Source organism: Sus scrofa, chromosome X (genome assembly GCF_000003025.6).
Source record: "Sus scrofa isolate TJ Tabasco breed Duroc chromosome X, Sscrofa11.1, whole genome shotgun sequence".
NCBI classification, from domain to species: Eukaryota; Metazoa; Chordata; class Mammalia; order Artiodactyla; family Suidae; genus Sus; species Sus scrofa.
In genome coordinates, this window is record NC_010461.5 from 46,442,970 (window position 1) to 46,462,725 (window position 19,756).

The window sequence follows — 19,756 nt, forward strand, 5'->3', positions numbered from 1 at the left end:
AGCATGGTATTCCTTCACCATGTATGCAAACGTTCTTTCATTATATTCCTCAATAAAGTTTTGTGGGTTTACTTCTAGGTATTTTTATTCGTTTTTCTTGCTATTGAGAATAGGGTTTTTTTTTTGGTATTAAATTTCCAAAATGCTTATTGCTTATAGATAGGAAGACTATTGATATTTGCCTGTTTACTTTTGCAATCGGACAAATAAAAAATAATTTCAACTTCGCTAGTAATCAGGTAAATGCAAATGAAAACAATGACATACCATTTTTGCCCTTTAGACAAAATTACAAAAATTGATAATTCGTGTTGGCACAACTGTGGAAAAATGGGCACGCTCGCACAACATTGAAGAGTGTAATTAGTATAGCCTTTGGGGAAGGCAATTTGGACAAATCTATCAAAATTCAAAGTGCATATACACTTTGACCCAGCGATTACTCTTCTAAGAATTTCTCCCACAGAAATACACATGTGCATGATATATAGATATATATACATATATATGTATATATACAATCCCATTTATTATAGCATTGCTTGTAATAGCCCCCTCCCTCCCCCAAAAGGGAAACAAGCCAATGTACATCAATGGGGAAATGATTAAATAAACTGTAGTACAATCATACAATGCAGCTGTTTATAAATGAGATAAATTTAGATTCCCTGATATAGGAAAATCTACAAGACGTATTAAGTTTTTAAAAAGCTGTTAGCCGAAATGAATGTGTGCGTGTGTGTGTAGTACCATTTATATACCAAAACATACATATACGACGCCTAGTAGTTACCCGCGAAGCCTGCTTGCCAGCCCCTCACCTTCCCCCTTCTCTGAGGCCGCCTTCCTTTAACCCCTGAGAGAAACGCAGAAGGCCCGGCCTTTACTCCCTCTCTAGGGCCACTTGGCCAAGACTAATGCCGGTACCTCGCATCCCCACTGTCCGCCGCTCTCTCGCCGCGCTGCCAGCCGCTGCCCGGGCTGCCCCCGAAGATGCGGCGAGCCTTCCACTGGCGCCGGCCGAGGCCTGGGGGAGGGGAGAGAAGGCGGGGTTTGAGGGAGGGCTGAGGCAGGCCGCCGGGCCCCTTCACCAGCCTCTCCCGCAGGCTCCCCAAGGCCGCCACCTCCGCGTCTCCGCGCAGGGTCCCGTGGGAACAACCCCCTGCGAGGAGCCGAGGACGGCCGCGCGAACAGAGCCCGCCCCTCAGCCCGGAGGAAGACGCTCACCTCGGCGGCAGTAGCTCCGCGGGGCCCGCAGGAGCGTGCCGAGTCCGCGGCCCTGCTTTAGACCTGCTCCCCTCGCTCGCCCTCCGCCGAAAACCTCCCCCCGCTGGCTCTCCTCACACTCGGCCTGAGGCTCCGCCCCCCGCTCGAGTAGCCCCGCCTCTGCCACTTGGGAGGGCGCTCCCTCCGCGGTGAAGCCGGGTTCCCTGCAGGGGACCGCGCCTGAGCTACTCCAGGCTCAGTAAACGCAGCCAAAGAGGATAGTAGTGTCGCTAAGGAATTGGGATTTGATTCGAGGCATGGTGGAAACCGCTGAAGGGTGATATGATTTGATTTGATTTACATTTAAAAATTAATCTCCAGCTGCCTAGTGAAGAATGGGGGTCAAGAGGGCGAGTGGGGACACAGTGTGGAGGGCAGGAGACGTCGGGGGCGCCTACCACAGTGAGTTTACAGGGGCAAACCCTTACAACGCTTACTTCAGGCACGTACTGAACCCTCAGTAAGAAGTCTCTCTTTTTCTTCTTGGTATTTTTTGGGGTGACAGTGCAATTGGCAAAGAGCTTATAGAGGATCTGCATTTGTGAACGCGTAGGAATAAAAATCTGTTAGGAGTTACCCCATTAACCATGCTTCATCTGGGGTGCAAAATGAAATTGGAGGGTGAGAAGGGAAGGGAGCTTTGAGTCAAAACTAGATACTTTGGTAAGGCTTGAAGTTTTAACAAAAAGTATGTATTAACTCAGTATTTTAAAGTATACAGACAAAATCACTATCTGATGTACTACTGACACATAGAGGAAATAAAAATTTTAATTGTACCCTCCGGTTCTAATTCCAACACTTTCAGAGCAGTGGTTCATGCACCAAATTGAGAATCTGATGAATGGATCTACTGCCTGCCAAATATATTTACACAAAATTTTGTGTATAATCTCAGCTTTATGGAGGCCCCTTTGAGATAGCTCGGACCATTAAATATTCTTACAAGCTATTTTTAATGGGTGAATGTTATTCTATTATAATGTTAATTATTTATTTAAGCAATCCTCAATGCCAGGTTTTTTGGTTTTTTTTTTTTTTTTTGCCAAGCAGCTGGTGGCATGTAGGAATTCCTGGACCAGGGATCAAACCCACCCCACAGCAACAACCCAAAGCTGCTGCAGTGACAATGCCACATCCTTAACCCCCTGTGCCACAAGAGAACTCCAGGTCTTTTTTAATTATAAGAAATACATGAAATTTGATGTAACTAAATATTTGCATATTTCTGAGACTTCTCAAGGAGAAATTTGTAGAAATAAAGTAGCTAGGGTCAAAAGGTCACTCCCCCCAAACATAGAATAGGCTCTCTAGAACAGTTAACAATAAACAGTCCCACCAGAAATATATTAGAATTCCAGTGTATTCAGATATTCCTATACCTTCACCAATATCGCTATTATAGTTTTCAAAAAACCTTTTAATTTAATGCACACTTTGTTTTTTTATTTTATTGGAGTATAGTTAACTTACAATGTTAGATTAACTTCAGGTGTACAACAAAGTGAATCAGTTATACATATACATGTATCCATTCTTTTTTAGATTCTTTTCCCATATAGGCCATCTCAGAGTATTGGGTGATTTCCCTGTGCTATGTAGTAGGTCCAACAAGGACTTTGATTTTAATTCCAATCTCTCACAGCATCTGCATTAATTCTAGCTAACGCCTAACCTTTAAATTTTTCTGTCGATTCCTAGGCCTCGGAAAGTCTAGTTCCCCAACTCCTAGTTCTAAAATCCCACATACCCTACAATCCTAGTTTTAATTTCAGTCTGCAGTAGCCTTTATTTCTCTTGCCAATTCCACTCCTTTTACAGTCCTAGTTCAACCAATACCCTCACGCACACCTCTTGTTTCTTTTTCTTATTGCAGACTATTTAGAAAATATATGAAAATACCAAAAGATAAAAAACTTGTAATCCTACCACCTAGAGAGGACCACTATTAATGTTTTGGTTTTATGTCCTCAGCCTTTTTCTATGCATTGTGTATGTATTTATTGTTCTAAACAAAAATGTTATCATAACATTCAATAACCTAATGAATATTTGTCATATCATTTACTATTTGTCCATAATATAATTTTAATGGCAACATGACACATTCCTTTCTTTAACATGTAATTACATGTAATTTAACATGTAATTAGCTTCATTTTTGTTCTTTTTTTCATTTAAAAAATGTTGCCTAGGAGTTCCTGCTATGGCACAGCAGGTTAAGAATTCAACTATAGGAGCTCCTATTGTGGCTCAGTGAGTTAAGGACCTAGTGTTGTCTCTATGAGGATGTAAATTCAATCCCTGGCCTTGCTCAGTGGATTAAGGATCTGGCATTGTCACAGGCTGTGGCATAGGTCGCCGATGTGGCTTGTATTGTTGTGGCTGTGGCATAGGCCACAGCTATACCTTCAATGCCCAGGAACTTCCATATGCCACAAGTGCAGCCATAAAAAGAAAAAAAAATGTTTGCCTAATTACACTTGAATGAATACATTATTCTAAAACACTCAAAACAGATAAATGTAAAATTCCTCTTATATTTATATACCCATGTAGAAATACATAGCTTTGTTATGTTTTTTTACTTTTTAAAAATATGAATATAAGTTGTATGTATTACTCTAATTGCTTTATTCACTTACTATGTCTTTCAGATCTCTCCATGTCAGTATATATAAATCTACCTCATTTCCTTTATGTAGCATTCTACTGAATGAGGGTACTAGAGTTAACTATTGATATTATTATATATTCATAGGTATAAATTCTTTTAAATCTTATACTGTTAACATTGCTTTTTTTCTTAACTATCAACAATGCTGCAATGAAAATCCATGTATATGGTTTTTTTGTGCATATGCTAAAATATTTCTGTAAGATAAATATGAAGAAGTAAAATAGGTGGCTCGAAAATAACATGTTTTAGGATTTTAATATGTAAAGCCAAATTGCCACACAGAAAGACCCAGTTTACACCTCCCCCAGCAGTGAATAACTATTTCCCTAAATTTTTAACCATACTGAGTATTAACCAATCATTTGAATATTGTGCCAGCATGCTGGTTGAAAAATGTCTCATTATTTGTGTTTACCTGGTTATTATTGAAGTTAAGGGATATTTTCATATGTTTGTTGGCCATTTGCTTGTGCTGTTTTGTGACTTTGCCTGTTCATATTTTTTATCTGTTTTCCAATTGGATTGTTTGACTTAGTATTAAATTATGTAGTCTGGGTATAAGTCTTTGTTAACAGGTATGGGAAAATTTTTTGCAGAGTTTATTTTTAAACTTTGCTTATGGAGTCTTTTTGGGTATAGATGTTTTAAATGTTGATGTGTTTGAATTTATCAATCGTTTCTTTTATGGCTTTTGCATTTTGAATCTTGCATAAGAAGACCTTTTAGAGTTCCCGTCATGGCGCAACAGAAACAGATCTGACTAGGAACCATGAAGTTGAGGGTTTGATCCCTGGCCTTGCTCAGTGGGTTAAGGATCTAGCGTTGTCGTGAGCTGTGGTGTAGGTCGCAGACACGGCTCGGATCTGGCGTTGCTGTGGCTCTGGCGTAGGCTGGCAGCAACAACTCCTATTAGACCCCTAGCCTTGGAACCTCCATATGCCGCAGGTGCGGCCCTAAAAGGACAAAAGAAAAAAAAAAAGAAGACCTTTCTACTCCAAGATTAGAAACATTGTTCTATGTTTCCTTGTAATATTTTAGAATTTAGGTTTAGTTCTTTAATTTTCTGGAATTTTTTGGTAAACATTTTTCTAAGCCATTAAATGTTCTAACAATGGTATGTTTAATAGGTGACTATTTTTCCATTGTAATACTAATTATGTATTAGTATTTTTCATAGGGCCCTAAACATTTATGTAGCAGATTATTCTGTCTCTTTATCAAAAACCAAATTCCTAAGTGCATATATGGCTTTGAATGTAAATCATCAGTTCAATAGTCTTTCCCATATAGATTATTACAAACTATCAGGTAGATTTCCCTGTGCTATACAGTAAATGCTTGTTAATTAAATATTTTATACAGTAGTGTGTATATGTTACTCCCATCCTCCTAATTCCTCCCTTCCTGTGTTTGTTTTCTATTGTTGCATAATAAATTACCACAAATTTAGCCATTAAAAACAACACCTTATTGTCTCACAGCTGTAGGTCACAAGTCCTGGTGGGCTTGGTTGAGTTCTCTGTGTAGGATCATACAATGCCAAAACCAAGGTGCCCCCAGACTTGGCTTTTACCTAAGGTTCTCTGTAGAAGAATCCACTTCAAGTTCATTCAAGTTATTGTCAGGATTTAGTTCCTTACTGTTGTAGGACTAAGATCCCCATGCTCTTAGCTTTTAGAGGCTGCTCACATTTTTCCTCACTATCTCCTTCCATCTTCCACCCAGCAGTGGCACTCTGAATCAATCCTTCTTTTGCTTGGAATCTCTCTGACTTTCCTGTTTGCCACTAGCCTGAGAAAACTCTCTGCTTTTAAAAGGCTTATGTGACTAGATTAAAGGCTACTGGGATAATACAGAATAATCTCCCTATTTTAAGGAGAACCTTAATTACATCTGCAAAATCCCTTTTGCCAGGCAATGTATCAGAATCACAATGTAATAATTACTGTGGGACATCTGGGGGGAGGGGGGAATTCTAGGATTCTGCCTACTATAGGTTTATTTTCCATTTTTCAAGCAACTATATCAGTCATTCTGGTTGTAAAAGATTCAAACATCACAGAAGTACGGTACCTGGAGCAAAGCATGAAAGACATGTTTTACCACCCTTCCCCCTCACTACTACCTCTATTTAGAAGGAGTGAACACCTGCATACCCACGACATAGATTTTATCATTAATGTTTTGCTATTCTTACTTTATCACATAGCTATCATATGTCTATCTATCAATCAAACCATGTTATTATTTTTATGCATTTCTTTCTCTTAACTAGATTATGGAGGTTTTAACTAGATTATAGAGGTTTTGTTGATATTTTCAAAGGACTATTTCTCAGATTTATTTTCCTGTTCTACCACTTTCCCCCATCCTATTTTCTACTTAATAATTTTCAGCTTATATAGTTATTAATGTCTTCTAGTTCTCTTTAAGTTTGTTTTGCTATTTTCTTTGAAATGGCTTATGTTAAATGTGTGGCTTATTCATGTTCAGTCTTTCTTATTTCTAAAATCCCTTAAGGTTATAAATTTTTCTGTGTTTGACCTCACTATGTAGTGCTTTCATTCTCATTAATTTCTAGTCTATAATTTTGGTTTTGATTTCTTTTTTGACCATGAGTTATTTAGAAGTGTTGTGTATTTATTTTTTGGCTATGTGTGGGGCATGCAGAAGTTCCCAGGCCAGGGATTAAACCTGCGCCACAGCAGCGACCCGAGCTGCTGCAGTGACAATGCCATATCCTTAACCTGCTGTGCCTCAAGAGAACTCCAATGTAATATATTCTTTTTTTCTTTTCTAGGGCCGCACCTGCGACATATGGAGGTTCCCAGGCTAGGAGTCAAATCAGAGCTGTAGCTGCTGGCCTATGCCACAGACACAACACTACCAGATCCGAGCCTCATCTTTGACCTATGCCACAGCTTGCAATAATGCCAGATCCTTAACCCACTGAGTGAGGCCAGGGATTGAACCCACATCCTCATGGACACCATGTCAGATTCTTAATCCACTAAGATTTTTTTTTTCCGGTCTTTTTGCCTTTCCTAGGGCCGCTCCCGCGGCATATTGAGGTTCCTAGGCTAAGGATCTAATCAGAGCTGTAGCCGCCGGCCTACACCAGAGCCACAGCAGTGCCAGATCTGAGCCGCGTCTTTCGACCTACACCACAGCTCAGGGCAACGCCGGATCCTTAACCCACTGAGCGAGGCCAGGGATTGAACCCGAAACCTCATGGTTCCTAGTCAGATTCGTTAACCCCTGGGCCACGATGGGAACTCCTCCTAATGTATTCTTGACATGCTTTCTGTCAGTTTATATACATCTGCCTTATTCTTTTAAACTAATCTCCTGAGGAAGCATTTATACAAAGTGTCTGACCCATCACTATCTTTTTAAAATTCAAATATCCCTTCTGGGAAACCTTCCCTCACCACCCCAACCCCAAACTAGACCAAGGAAACCTGTAATACACTTTCATTATATTCTGCTATATTACTCCATAGGCACCCAAGACAGTTGCACAATTAAGTGCTTGATGTCTGTTCCCCCCCACCACCACCACACACAGACATTCATACACTCTGCATACATACATCCTATAGTGGACAATGAGCTCCTTTAGAGCAGAAGCTATGTCTGTTTTGTTTATATTTGTACTCTAGCACCTAGCACAGTGCCTTACAATTTTATCTGTTCAATGAATATTTTTTGAAGGAATGAATGAATAAACAACACTGTGAGCAATATTAGAATTATGCCCTTTTTATGGGTTATAGAACTCTTACTAATTTAAGTAACAGTCATCCTACAAGAATCTCCTGAGGATCATGAGGAATACGTGGATAAGATAACAATAGATTATGGGTTTCTTAATATGTCGATACTTAAATATTCACCTTTTTAAAAAATTTAGTTGCACGGGGTGGGTGCTCCTTTGGATTGTTACTGAGCTTTCATTATTATAGGGTGCTAAAATGACATCCTTGTAAATAGATTTGCACATGTATGTACTTTCATAAGAAAAATGATGGAAATGGAATTACTCCAATGGGTATGCACATTTTACAATTGGATAGCATGACTTTTCAACTTGCCCTCTGAAAAAGATTATACAAATTTATATTCATAGTACCAGAGTATGAGAAGGATTTTCCCCCATGCTCTTACCAAAACTGTTCATTCACTCATTTTTTTCTTTGCTAGTCTGATACAAAGTGGTATGTCATCGCTTTCATTTTCATATTTTTGATTTTTGCTAAAGTTGAGCACTTTTTAATTTGTTTCTTAGCCATTTGCGGTCTTATTCCTTTTTCAAATGTGTAGCTTATTTGTGTTGCTTGCCCATGTTCTTATTGAATTTAGTATTTTCTTACTGATTAGGAATAATTCTCTCTTTAAAATTTATATTTAAAAAAATTTTAAGTTGAGGTAACATTGGTTTATAACATTATGTTTCACGTGTACCTCATTATATATTTCTACTTCTGTATACACAGCAGCAGCTCACTACCACCAATTTATTTTCCATTCATCACCATACAGCTGACCCCTTTTACTCATTTCACAGTGCCCTTGTCACTTCTCTGGTAACCACTACTCTGTTTGCAACAGCTTAAATCAATCCTAAAGGCATTGTGCTGAGTGAAAGAGGATGACTTCAAAATAAGTATTGCATACTGTATACTTCCATTTATATGACTTTTTTTTTTGGCTGCACCCATGGCATGTGGAAGTTCCTGGGTCAGGGATTGAACCCATGCAGCAGTTGCAGCCTGTGCCACAGCTGCAACGATGCTGCATCCTTAACCTGCTGCACCACAAGGGAACTTCCTATATGACATTTTGAAAGGACAAAAATATACTCATGAAGAACAATCAGTGGTTAGAAGAAGGGGAAGATGTGACTTCAAAGCAAAAGCATGATGGAGTTTTATGGGGCAATAGGACCATTCTGTATCCTGATTACAGTGGTGATTACACAAATCTATGCATGTGCTAAAATTAACAGAGCAATGTACAAAAAAAATAAAATTTACTTTGTGTTAATTAAAAGATAAAATACAAAAAATAATGCCAGAATTGGCATGACACCTCCTTTGTCTGGCAGGTATACAACTGCATCTTCGTTTAACCATTTTTTATTTGTACAATTTCTTCTAAGAATTCTAAGCTCACTATAAAATATCATAAGCACAGTTAGGCCTCTGAACTCAAACTAGTTAAGCCTGTGATGTCCTGCAAAGTGCATCAGTTAGAATTCTTTCAATTGCAATTAACAGCAAAACCAACACAAAGTGGATCAACCAATAAGGCCATTTTATTATCTCCCCAATAACAGAGGGAGAGATTCAAGAGCAGGTGATTCAGCAGCTCAGCAACATCAAGTACCCACTTTACCTCCATCCTATTCTACTATCCTCAGCCTTTTTTTTTTTGTCTTTCTTTTGTCTTTTTGTCTTTTGTTGTTGTTGTTGTTGCTATTTCTTGGGCCGCTCCCGCGGCATATGGAGGTTCCCAGGCTAGGGGTTGAATCGGAGCTGTAGCCACCGGCCTACGCCAGAGCCACAGCAACGCGGGATCCGAGCCGTGTCTGCAACCTACACCACAGCTCACGGCAACGCCGGATTGTTAACCCACTGAGCAAGGGCAGGGACCGAACCCACAACCTCATGGTTCCTAGTCGGATTCGTTAACCACTGCGCCACGACGGGAACTCCTATCCTCAGCCTTTTGGTCCTTCATCTTATAATCCTGAGATGGCGCAGCTACTCAGTCATCGTGTAGTCCTACACTAATATCAAGAAGAAAGAACATAACTATTACATGTCCCTTGTTAAGACCAAGAGAAAACTTTTCCCAGGATCCTCCTGTAGACATTCCTTTTTTTTTTTTTTTTAAATTGTTTGTCTTTGTGCCTTTTCTAGGGCTGCTCCCGCGGCATGTGGAGGTTCCAAGGCTAGGAGTCTAATCGGAGCTGTGGCCACAGGCCTACACCAGAGCCACAGCAACTTGGGATCCGAGCGGCGTCTGCGACTTACACCACAGCTCACCAGTGCCGGATCCTTAACCCACTTAGCAAGGCCAGGGATTGAACCCGAAACCTCATGGTTCTTAGGCGGATTCATTAACCACTGCGCCACGACAGGAACTCCCTAGACATTCCTTCTTATCTCAATGGCCAGAAATCGTTTCTCATGCCCATGCAGAAACCAATCATTTGGCAAGATAAATAGAATTACTGTGATTAGTTGTCTCAGATTAGTCTCAGTATGGTCCCTGGACTGGTGCTAATCTGTAAACTGTTGGTTACTAACTAGGTGCAGAGATTGAGGTTATACATTTAGAAACTTTTTAGAATTAAAGTATAGTTGATTTACAATGTCATGTTAGTTTCAAGAGTACAGCAAATTGAGTCAGCTATATATGTATGTGTGTGTGCGTGTATTTTTATACATTCTTTTTCAGATTCTTTTCTATTATAGGCCATTATGAGATATTGACTAAATTTCCCTGTGCTATACAGTAGGTCCTTGTTGATTATCTATTTTATATACAATAGTGTGCATTTGCCAATCCCGGCCTCCTAATTTATCCTTCCCCTCATTGGGTAACCATAAATTTGTTTTCTATATCTTTCATTTAGAAACATTTATAACAAGTTCACTGAGTAGTTGTTATGTCTTTTGAATATTATAAAAATTGGGGGCTGGCATTTTGCTTCTTCTTCTTCTTTTTTTTTTTTTTTTTTTTTTTTGCTTTTTTTTTTTGCTTTTTTTAGGGCCACACCTGCGGCATATGAAGATTCCCAGGCTAGGGGTCTAATTGGAGGTGGCCCATGCCCCAGCCACAGCAACTCGGGATCCGATCCATATCTGTACCTTACACCACAGCTCACGGCAATGCCGGATCCTTGACCCACTGAGCAAGACCAGGGATCGAATCCGCAACCTCATGGTTCCTAGTCGGATTCATTTCCACTGTACCATGACGGGAACTCCCAAGGGCTGGCATTTTGTAGGCAGATCTTCATTTGAGAATCTCAGCTCCCATGATGCACAGGGTTGCCCTAAATAGTCACAAAAATGGAGGCTGTATTAGGGAGGAAGAAAGTGAAGGATGGCCATTGGGTAGGGTACCAACAGTATGGGCCGTGCAAAAAAACAGTGGGAATGATGTTGCCTCTAGAAACCGTGGAAAGTTCCAGACAAGAATAAATTTTGGATCCGGCACTGCCAAGCAGTCTTTCCTTTTGGCTTCACTTGCACACTCACCTGTGGTGCTTCCACTCCCAGGGAGGAGCAGCCAGGTGTAGTTATGCCTCTCCTGAGAAGCCACACCCCAAAACCTGTTTCCCAGCTGGCCCAACATTACCTGTGTTTTTTCTGATACCAGAGAATCCTCCTTAGAAGGCTATATTTGGCGTACATCTGCCATTCTTGCTCACAACAGCAAAAACAAAAACAAAAGTGCAAAAAAAAAAAATCCACTAGACATGCCAAATTAGGCACATCAGTTGGCTGGCCTCAGTGACTCACTCTGTAGCCTGTGACAGGAGCTCTTAAACTTTTCTGAGTTCAATTCACAGAGTAAGAAACATACTTGACAGCACAAATACATGCGCACCTACGCACACATGCACACACACATCTGAAAGAAGCGTTTCACAAAACAGTATTTACTGTGTGTAATACAACTTTTTTTTTAAAAATTGTACTCAGCTTTTTTTTTTTTCCATTATGATCTCATCCCACTAAATCAACATTACAGCCCACCAATGTGTTACAACCTGTAGTTTGGGAAAGTGTGCCCTAAAGAGGGGAGATGTAAATGTTTATCAATCCGAGAGGCATTTAGAGTGGCTACCAGTAGCTCTGTGTGAGATGTTGTGGCTTCCTCTGTATCTACTGCCAACACTTGAGCCCTAACCCAGGACAATGCTTCTGCAACCTTATCTTTTTCCTCATAAGCTTCCCTGACCTCAGAGCTCTTGCCTCTTAAATCAGCTGCCTTAGCAGTGAGAAGGCCAGAGGCCCTCCAGGCTGTTCATGGAACCTGAGTTGCCCTAGCAACACTTGGCTGTAATTGACTCCCGCTGTCACCTGCTCCAGCCTAGCCTGCTTCTCCATGCTGCGGGCTGTGGCCCCCTTTTCTCTTGTCTTTCATAACAATTTCTCCATCCTTATTACATAGACAGACGTCTTCTTAGCCCTCCTCCTGATGTATGGTCAGATTCTTGGCACACACCTCCCTGGCACTCTCCACATTGCCAAATACTCGCTCTGACATGATTAAACACTCACAGAGATAGATGATTTGTGTGTCTTTCATATCACAATCTCTAGTGCTTGTCAGTTTAAATCAGAGATCATAAACTCAAATGTACGCAAGGGCTAGGCAGGGCACACAAAAGCCTACATGGAGACTGTGCCTCTTCCTAAAAGAAGCAGTGGCTACTCTGTCCAGCTGATTTTGCCATACAGAAGCTGATTTTGCCATCCATATGGCCAGAATCTCCCAACTTTTCCAGGGAAGCCATAAGTTTTACATGAACTCTAATAATTTTATATACTGATGAGTAATTTAATAAAATATTTTTTTAATTCTTTTTTTTTGTCTTTTTGCCTTTTCTAGGGCTGCTCCCTTGGCATATGGGGGTTCCCAGGCTAGGGGTCTAATCGGAGCTGTAGCCATCGACCTACACCACAGCTCATGGCAACGCCAGATCCTTAACCCCCTGAGCAAGGCCAGGGATCGAACCTGCAACCTCATGGTTCCTAGGCGGATTCGTTAACCACTGAGCCACAACAGGAACACCCTTAATAAAATATTTTTAAAAATTCTTATGGGCCAAATCAAACCCATCTGTGGACTGGATATCTGTTTAGCAGGCTACCAGTTTGCAAGCTCTGTTTTAAGCTTTTATCCTCTGTCTTGCATTTGGACTTGATGTCTTCTAACTTTTGGGGCAAAAGAAAAAACCACCACCAGTAACTGGGCTTAAATCCTCTTTAAAGTTCTTTCTCTCTCCCAGATGGCCACGGTAATCAGGCAAGACTCTTAAGAGATGTTCACAGGGTTCATAAGGTTCCACTGTTTCTGCCATACACTGGAACACCCATTTCTACATATTACTGTGTTCTAGATTGTCTGGTCATGCAGTGAGGCTATAAAGCCAGCCACTGGAGAAAGCCCTAGCCTTTTGGAGAGGGAGTGCTTCTCTTGGTGCTTCTCCTTTGACCCTATCTATTAATTATGTGTTATTTCCCTTTTTAGTGTTCCCATCTGTACCTGAGCTGGAAACTTTTGCCCTTCTGGATGTATTGGGAAGGGAGTTTCCCAGCACCCTCTGCACTACCTGCGTCTTCACTCACTTCCTCCCTGCAGTGACTAATGGGTGAGATTCCAAAATGTCATCGAAGGCATCCTGCTCTCTTTTTCAGAGCTCCCTTGTTCATAGCATGCTTGTGTCATCCTCTCTGCCCTTCTGTGTGGTCAGCCCCACCAAGGTGAGCTCAGCAACATGAGGGTCTGCTATACAGACCCACCTATTCCCTCAGGAAGGTGCAAAACTCTAGTCTTGGGATGAAAAAGTTGAAAACCTGATTTAGGCTTTAGACCACAGACCCCTTCTCCAAACCAGTCAACAGTAGATCTTAACATTTTGATCCCTCTTTGTCTCCTGTACATGTGTCTCAATTAGTTCGGGATTTGGGGGAGAGAGTAGGGTGATTGTAGGAACTTTAGAGAGAAAACTTGAAAAATGGATACAATGACTGGTATTTGAGATCTAGAGTAACATTTGAGAGAGGGAGTTCTCCTTGTGGGAGTGTGGTGGCTGGTATGCACAGGTGTTGCAGCTGCTTTTTTTTTTTTCCCACAGAGGTAGGTCATGAACCTTGTTGGCTTTGGGAGTTTGCAGAAGTTTATATTATGATTGGTGTCTGCAGGTATGCAACTGCTTCTAATAGATAGCAGCTTTAGAACTCACAGGCCTCATAGGTTTTTGACCCTATAGCTGTGGCTGGCTTTTGACCCTATAGCTGTGGCTGGTGTCTTATTAGGGTCCACTTGGACCCTAATAAGAACAAAGTACATGCTTTTGTGGCAGAGACAGGGATTAGAGTATCAAGAAAAGAATAGTTTGGTACCCATTAAAGTTCACCTAAAAATAGCTTCAAAACAGCATCAGAAGGCTAAAAAATTTTTGCTCCCTTTTTTCAAATTCTTAGGACTATAGGCTGGGGCATTTAATTGCAAAAGTAGCTAAATTCCAGGCGAATACTAAGGAGTGAGATTATATCTTTACATTCAGTAGGTGGCATTCCGTCAGTGCTGTTTCTCCATCTTGATTTGAATTGCATCCTGTCCCAGAGGCAAGGGAAAAACTCTGGAGGAGCCGCCTTCTTGAATTTTTGTGGCATATCCATAGACTACTAGACTCACCCTACCACACATACATCACATGGTCTCAGATTGGCACTGGATTTATTAATGACATGAGCCATGACCATGACTTTGGATTTTAAAGACCCACACTATGGCCTTAACCAAGGAAAATGGGTGATTTTTATTAAGGTACAGATAGAGAAATGAGAGTCCTTACCATATATCAGATATAGCATCTTCTTGTATCGAGGTGGAGAAACATATCTTAAAATTATTAAAATTCCAAAGGCTAAACAAAAAACCGTTTTTTATTTATTTTTGCTTTTTAGGGCCACACCTGCAACATATGGAAGTTCCCAAGCTAGGGGTCCAATCAGAGCTACAGCTGCCAGCCTATGCCACAGCCACAGCAATGTAGGAGATCTGCACATCTGCAAACTACACTACAGCTCATGGCAATGCTGCATCCCCCACCCACTGAGCGAGGCCAGGGATTGAACCTGCATCCTCAAGGATACTAGTCAGATTCATTTTCACTGCGCCACAACAGGAACTCCCCCCCAAAACTTTAAAGACCATCTTCTCTAGGAGTATGATTTACTCACAAAATCAAGGTGGTACTGGCTTTCTTTCAAAACAATGCTTCATACTAATTTATATGTGAGTGATATGACATGATGTTTGAGATTTGCTTAATATTCCAGAAGAAAATGTATGGATACATGAATTAAAAATTGGCGAAGCGTTGATAATTGCTGAAGCTTGGAGTTCCCGTCATGGCTCAGTGGTTAACGAACCCAACTAGTATCCTTGAGGACTCGGTTCAATCCCTGGCCTCGCTCAGTGAGTTAAGGATCCAGCGTTGTGGTGAGGTGTGGTGAGGCCAGCAGCTACAATTCTGATTTGACCCCTAGCCTGGGAAACTCCATATGCCACAGATGTGGCCCTAAAAAAAAAAAAAGAAAGAAAGAAAGAAAGATAATTGTTGAAGCTAAATGAATAATTATTATTCATAGGGGTTCATTTAGTATTCTAATTTTGTGTATGTTTGAAATTTCCCTTAAGAAAACATTAGAAAAATAAAAACAAGCTTTGGTCTTACTGTCAGAACAAAATCAGTGACAGAATGAAAGGAAAAGATCTAAGAAGATATGCTATTTAAGCTGGAGAAAGAGGGATTTTCTTGGGAAAACGTGATCTTGGAGAACAGGCAGAGATGAAAGGGGAAAAGGTGATACACTCATAACTAAAGTGCCTTAAAGATATAACTAGAAAATGGAGATATTTTAATTGTTACTAGGTCAGAGAAGTTGCCTGGGTCCCCAAGAAACCAAGGAGACATAGGGAAAGAAGAAAAAATGCACTGGAATTACTCTACCAGCAAGAATCCAGATCTCCAGTGCTATGAGCAGGTTTCCCATAAAAAGGTGTTTCTCCAAATCTGACCTTAAATATCTATATTTAGAGCAGCTGAGAAAAAACCACATAGTACAGGCAAAATGTGTCTCCTCCAAAGATGTTCATGAACTTGTGAATATGATATACTACATGACAAAAGGGACTTTGCAGTTGTAAATAAGAGTACAGACTTTAAGATAGGAAGATTATCCTGGATTTTCTGGGTAAGCCCAATCTAATATCATGAACCCCTAAGAGCAGAGAACCTAGCCTGGCTGACAGCAGGAGAAATATGGCAGGAGAAGTCAGAAGGATTCCAAGGGTAGGATGTAGGGGCCCACGTGCAAGGACTGAAAAGATGTCTTTAGGAATTAAGGGCTGCCCTTAGATAATAGCCAACAGGGAAACACAGTCCCCAAGTCTACCAGTGGATTTTAACAATAACATGAATGAGCCTGGAAACAGATTCCAGAGCCTCTGATAAGAGCCCAGCTGGCCAATATCTTGATTATGGCCTTGTGAAACTCAGAGCAGAGAAACCAGTTGAGCCAAACCTGACTGCTGACCTCCAGAACAGTAAGATAACAAATTTGTATTATTAAGCCTTGAAGTTTGTGGTGATTTGTTACAACAGCAATAGAAAACTACTATATGCCATAATATTAAGTGGGTATGAAACATTCGAAAGGATTTATAGGAGGGAGACTAACAAGATCATTACAGACTACTTCAGGCATTTTAGATGAATTTCAAGGCAACAAAATTATGGGTGGAGAAGCATGTAGGACTTGTCTTTTTGGGCACAAGCTCAGAACACGTATGTGGTTAGGACTCCAAGAGAAGGAAGCAAGGAAAATGAAACATATAGCAGGGAAATGAGGCAAGACAAAAATAGATTGAGTTGGAGCTCCTGTCATCGCTCAGTGGAAACAAATCTGACTAGCATCCATGAGGAAACAGGTTCAATCCCTGGCCTTGCTCAGTGGGTTAAGGATCTGGCATTGCTGAGCTGTGGTGTAGGTCGAAGACACAGCTCAACCCTTAGCCTGGGAACCTCCATATGCTGTGGGTGTGGCCCTAAAAAACAGATTGAGTTAAGTCTGGAATAGACATTAATTTTAATAAGACAGTACCTCCTGCTGGAATTACCCAATTCTGGGAGGTGAAAGTAGATAAGAATTGTTGAACCGTGGATGTTTTTCCAGATCCAGAATTTCTTTCTCCCCCAACCCTAGTTTTATTGAGGTATAATCGACATATGACATCACATCTTGAAAGGGCAATTACAAAACCTTTATCACACCTAAGGAAGTGAACAATAATATTCTCACAATAAAACTTTAATATCACTTAATAATATTATCCAAACCTTAAGAAGATTTCCCTAAGTTGTCCCCAAAATGTCTTTGCATAGCATTTTTAAAAACCAGGATCCAGTCAAGTTTCATGCATTGCATTTTGTTATGTCTCATTAGTTTGTTTGAATTTGAAACATTTGTTCCACATTTTTATAAAATATTTTTAAAGTTAAAAAAATAGACAGCTGAGCTAGAAAGCGAACAACAACAACAACAAAAAGGAGCTCTCTAAGGGGTTAGCAGCAGAGAGAGCCTGGTCTAATCACAATCCTGTGGGTCTTTCAAAGTGGAAGAAGAGTGGATCCGAGAGATGTGATACAAGAAGGACTTGACCCATGTTGCTGACTTTGAAGGTGGAGGAGGGGCTACAAACCAAGGAAGGTAGTTAGCCTCAATTTGTAGGCAGCAAGAAAATGGGAACCTCAGTCCAACAACTGCAAAGAACTGATTCTGTCAATAGCTCAAATGAACACCAAATAGATTCTGTCCTGGAACCTACAAACAGAAAAAAACAAGCCTTGTAACACTTGATTATCAGCCAGTGAGACCTATTTGGGACATTTGACCTCCAGAACTGTAAGAGAACACATGTGTATTTTAAGCTGCTTTGTTTGTGATAATTTGTTTCAACAGCAATAGGAAGCTTTTATAGCAAGATTCTGAACCAGATTCAGAGCCACGCTTGCTTCAGAAGGTGATGGCTGTTCACAAGTGTATGGAGGCTGGGTCACCACACCAAACCCATCCCCAGGGCAATGGCTGGGATGACAGGGGCCTGGAGTTCAAAATGGGAATATAAGTAGTTTCAAACAGAAACAAGGATGACCTGAGGACTAGGGGTGCTACCCCAGAAAATCTCTTAACTTTTCAAGAAAACGAAACTGTCTCAAATGCTACTCTCCAAGAGAGGAAACAGTAAATATGCATGGAACTCCACCCTCCCCGATAGGGTAAAAAATACCATTGTTAATCTCTTGATAAATCCCAGGAGAGTTTAAATTGAGAGATTGTAGACCCTAGCCTAGACAACTAACCCACTCTAAATTGCCTCCTGTTGAGGCAGAAAGCAAGATGATTCTTTCTTTCTCTCACATTTTCTGTGGTTACTCTTCTTTCCTCCAGATAATCACTGTCTTTGATATATGCTTTGCTTTCCGATGGCAGTGTGGATCTGGACAGTATTATGTACTAGTTTTTGGCAACATATTTTTGCTTCAGATAATTGCTTCAGGGGCTGAATTTTGTTTGTGGCTAATAATTTTTTCTTTTAAATAACTTTTTATTAATATAGAAGCAGTGTAGATGCATTATAGAACACTAAACAATATAGACAAACAGGAATATAATAAATGATTAAATAAGTAGAATTTCCATTACCCAGAAACCACCACTGTAGGACCTGCAGGATCTGTGTGTGTGTGTGTGTGTGTGTGTGTGTGTGTGTGTGTGTGTGTGTGCATATACATGCTTTTATTTTATCACCAAACTGAGATCTTACTACATACTATTCTATAGCCTGCTTTTTTTAGTCATCACCCTCTATTTTGCTATTTTAGTAAATTTCAACTTATCTAACACCCAGATCCAATTCATATTTCCCCAAATGACCTAAAAATGACCTCTACAGCTGCTTCATCCAAAGCAGTACCCAACACAGACCATGCATTGCCTCTAGTCTCTGTGTCCTGTAAGTCTCTTTTAATCTAGCACAGATACCATTTAAAAAAATCTTTTTTTGTCTTTTTAGGGCCACACCCATGCATTTGGAGATTCCCAGGCTAGGAGTCGAAACATAGCTGCAGCCGCTAGCCTATACCACAGCCACAGCAATGCCAGATCCAAGCCATGTCTGCGACCTACACCACAGCTCATGGTGATGCTGGATCCTTAACCCACTGAGCGAGGCCAGGGATTGAATCTGCGTCCTCATGGATGCTAATTAGATTCGTTTCCACTGAGCCGCAGTGGGAATTCCACAGACATCTTTTTTTTTTTTTTTTTTTTTGTATTTCTGCTATTTCTTTGGCCGCTCCTGCAGCATATGGAGGTTCCCAGGCTAGGGGTTGAATCGGAGCTGTAGCTGCCGGCCTACACCAGAGCCACAGCAACGCGGGATCCGAGCCGCGTCTGCAACCCACACCACAGCTCACGGCAACGCCGGATCGCCAACCCACCGAGCAAGGGCAGGGACCGAACCCGCAACCTCATGGTTCCTAGTCGGATTCGTTAACCACTGTGCCACGACGGGAACTCCCACAGACATCATTTTTAATGATACTGATTTGCAGAGGATACCAGGCCAATGGTTCTGCAGAATGTTCCACTTACTGGGTTTGTCTGGTTGTTTTTTTGCATTATTTTCTTCTAAAGTTTGTACATGTACCACTGGTACAGGGAAAATCTTATGTGTCCAATTACCTTTTTGAACTCTTGGACAGTAAGACATATGTGAATCTTGGATTAATTCTTTTTTTTTTTTTTTTAATCTTCGTAGGTCTGCACCTCATGGATCCTATTTGGGTTCATTACCGCTGAGCCATGAAGGGAACTCCAGATTAATTCTTTTTTAGAGGTCCTGCATGAGCTTCACCTATTCCCAGTGGATGATAGCCCAGGTTGCAGTTGTCAAAGGAAGCTCCACTCACCTCACACCTTAGAGTGAGACCCT

At 40.8% G+C, this 19,756-nt stretch overlaps 1 protein-coding gene across 11 annotated transcripts in view; it reads right to left on the reverse strand.

Moving 5' to 3' along the window:
• Positions 1-1,346, reverse strand: part of HUWE1 (HECT, UBA and WWE domain containing 1, E3 ubiquitin protein ligase) — a 162,358-nt gene extending 161,012 nt beyond the window's left edge. For 10 of the 11 annotated variants that reach the window (XM_013986152.2, XM_005673652.3, XM_021080182.1 and 7 more), the window contains exons 1-2: positions 1,228-1,346; positions 928-1,027 (exon numbers count right to left, since the gene is read on the reverse strand). The gene's annotated coding sequence lies outside the window, so the exon portion shown is untranslated. The remainder of the gene's footprint in view (positions 1-927; positions 1,028-1,227) is intronic. The other variant, XM_021080184.1, reaches the window with a different exon arrangement.